The sequence below is a fragment of the Saccostrea cucullata genome, unplaced genomic scaffold, assembly GCF_032062105.1.
Source record: "Saccostrea cucullata isolate Sc308-1 unplaced genomic scaffold, CSIRO_AGI_Scuc_v1 ctg4895, whole genome shotgun sequence".
Taxonomy (NCBI): domain Eukaryota; kingdom Metazoa; phylum Mollusca; class Bivalvia; order Ostreida; family Ostreidae; genus Saccostrea; species Saccostrea cuccullata.
In genome coordinates, this window is record NW_026930826.1 from 30,375 (window position 1) to 33,551 (window position 3,177).

Consider the following 3,177-nt stretch of genomic DNA (forward strand, 5'->3'; position numbering starts at 1 on the left):
GGGTCTCATTCGAAGGACCAGTCTTCACGTTCCACAAAGAGATTCAAACCCGCAACATAAGGATCAACTCCCTTACCTTTGACAAAATCATTAGTGAGGTGTTGTTGTTGATCCATTTTTTACAAAATGCAAAAGTTTTAAATAATTCAATTTTAAATAATACACTGTTAATATAAGATATTAAATTGTTTTTCAGCACTATTTATTATTTAAACAAAATTATTGGGGTGGAGGATGTCTATTTTTAACAAAAATCAAATTGCATTACAGCTTACAGGAATAACATGCAGCCCAAATTCCCAGACACCTGTTGGAATTTGGTAATAAAACCGCGATGTTCAACAAATTCTTAATCTTTTTATAATGCCACACAAGTATATGTAAACGCTGGGAGTGGTTAATGCAAAGGTTCTCTGTCAATCTTGCCAACAAATGATTATTGTCAATTCGTACAAAAAATGTCAGGGTTTCGAGGCAGTAAAAACACAGATATCTGAAGAAGAATTTCATTAAATGAACTTGAAAATGAATAGGCTTCATCCTTTCATACTGCCACACACGTACGTAAATGCTGAGAATGGTTAATGCAAAGGTTTCTGTCAATGCCAACAAGGTGTAACGAACACACACACTAACACACACACATACGCACATTCGCGATGCTATATCCCCTCCGCAGCTAGTTGTGCGAGGGGATAAAAAGCAATCAAAAAGAGTAAGTGTTCTCAACATACCTATTATAAAAAATGATGGCGCACATACTTCAATGGCACTATTGAGATCTTCGCTCAAAACACAATGGTATTCGAAGGATTCACAACTGCTGCTATCCACCAATGATGAACAGTTCTTTTGGCGGGCAGATATGTTATAAGATGCTTCGTCTGTGGGACAACGGGTAACAATGGAAACTGTCAGCAGGGATGCATTACAAGGTTTAGTGAATGTCTCAACTTGAGTTATCTGTCCAAATAAAAAAAAAATATTAATAATATACTTGTTATTCGTATATTTTTTTAAAGATTTGTTTTTAACTGTGAAAAGTTAAAACTTCATAAATATAAAATTAAAACAGATGTAAATGAATAACTAATATAACTCCTTTAAGTTTGTATTACTTTTAATAACTGTAAAATGAGGAACAACACAGAATATTTTCCCATTCTAACACACAAGATTTTCTGTCATTTCTTTCTTCTTCTTCTTTCTTTCTCTTCCCGGTGTTACATTCTCATGATAATATTGATACCAACAGAAACAACACCAGTACCCGTAATTATCGGGTCATATTAATATAAGGAAAGTTCGGATCATACCTGCAAATACATGATAAATCAAGCGATTATACAAAAACCGTATTTCATATACAGACTTTGAGAGAAACATCTAGAGAAATGAGAATTTAACTAACTGTGCATCATCAAGTGTTTGTCGTGATTTGTAATCTTTCTGCTTTCTTGAAAAGATTAGTGAGTTGAGAAGCGCGGGTCGTATTTTTGTAAAATGGCAGCGGAGTTTTAAAAAAAAAATCAAAATTCTTCGAAAAATAATAATTTTATATATGTGGTTCATTAAAAAACCCTCATTTTTGATACTGGTCTATTCAGCCAGTTACTGTAAGTAACCGAGCAGTTAAGGGAAAATGATGAATAAGATGGTAGTATCCATTTCATTTATGAAGCACATGTATATGAAAAAAGACATGGCCTAAAACAAAAATAAAGAATACATTTAGAAAAAAAAACAATTTACATGTACTTTCATAAACATTGACATTAAGATACCCTTTCTGCAGCATACATATTAAATACGAAAGTTACATACAACAAGATGCATCGGATATCAACTGCATGGAAATAATTTCTTCTTTAAAATGTTATATACTGCCCAATTTTGCTTAGTTTGAACGGTTACTTATACTCAAGGTTTTAAACAATTGGATAATATTAAATGAACCAATTAAATTGAAGATAAAAGGATTTAAGATTACTTAAGATGAAACGAAAAATAGAATGATCCCAAAACAAATATATACATAAGATAAATTATAAAAGTAGATTTGGTATACCATATGTACCAATATTTAATTAACCTTGAATATGTCAGACCATTTCATGAAAAAACATTTTCTTCCTGTTTGTATAACATACATTAATAAGGAGGATGTTTCATAATATCCTCTTTTTTTTATTTTCATTTTTTCATAACATAGAAAAACATAGAATGGGTAAGTTGACAATATAGGAAGTTACATGTACATGTATAATCACAAAGACAACCTGCACCCCTCCCCTGTTTCCAATTATAACATTACATGTAGATATCAGGCCCCTAGCAATATTAAGTTTGAAATGTGCAAGGTTGTAGGGGGATTGGTTTAACGTTTAAAAAGTTGAGGGGAGGGGGGAGCTGTCAAATTCCCGAAATAATTTGGAAAAAAACCCACTTCATTACATGTACCTTTCCAAATCCCCTAACTTTGCCAATGCTCGACCTTACATGGGGGGATCAAAAGGGTCAAAGGCCATCCCTATTTTTATTCTGAGTATATTGCTATCACAAATCTAGCAATATACTCAAAATAAAATAGGATAGCCTTTGACCCCCCCCCCCCCTCCCCCAGTTCTGCCGCCAGGTCTGATAATAAATAAAACAGCACTCTTTTTTCACTTTTGAACAGGATATACATGCAATATCATGTTCTTTCTCTTACATACTCAATCAATCATTCATTTGAATCACAGTTTTACAATAGTATACAGCGACTACTAATTAATGTAATGGTTTGGGCAGTTGATATTTCAAACTGGCTAGTCCAGTCAGTAGAGCACCTGGCTGGGAAAGTACAATGGTTTGTGCCGTGCATATTGGGCGGCTAAATCGTTAGAGCACCTGACTATATAGTGATGCAGGGGTCCCAGGTCATACATATCCCATTTCCTGTTAATCTTAGATTTCGATCTAAACAAGCTTGTTCTAGGCCTATGTGCTGATAAAATTATTCAAAACATCGATATCTATTTTTAATTCAAACTATTTAACATCTGCTTTTAACTATCCTTAAAAATACACAATTTAAATGTAAGTAAATGAAAAATAAAACTTACCAGATTAAAAAATGTTTTTGTTGGGACAATCCTACTTTCGATTTTGATCATGTCCATAGACCTATAAAAG

At 33.1% G+C, this 3,177-nt stretch overlaps 1 long non-coding RNA gene across 1 annotated transcript; it reads right to left on the minus strand.

Moving 5' to 3' along the window:
• Positions 1-715: 715 nt before the first annotated feature.
• LOC134230260 (uncharacterized) lies at positions 716-3,177 on the minus strand. Its single transcript, XR_009984305.1, has 3 exons — positions 3,108-3,177; positions 1,119-1,316; positions 716-963 (listed from the first exon to the last, which is right to left on the minus strand). It is a non-coding gene; the product is annotated as an uncharacterized LOC134230260 (long non-coding RNA).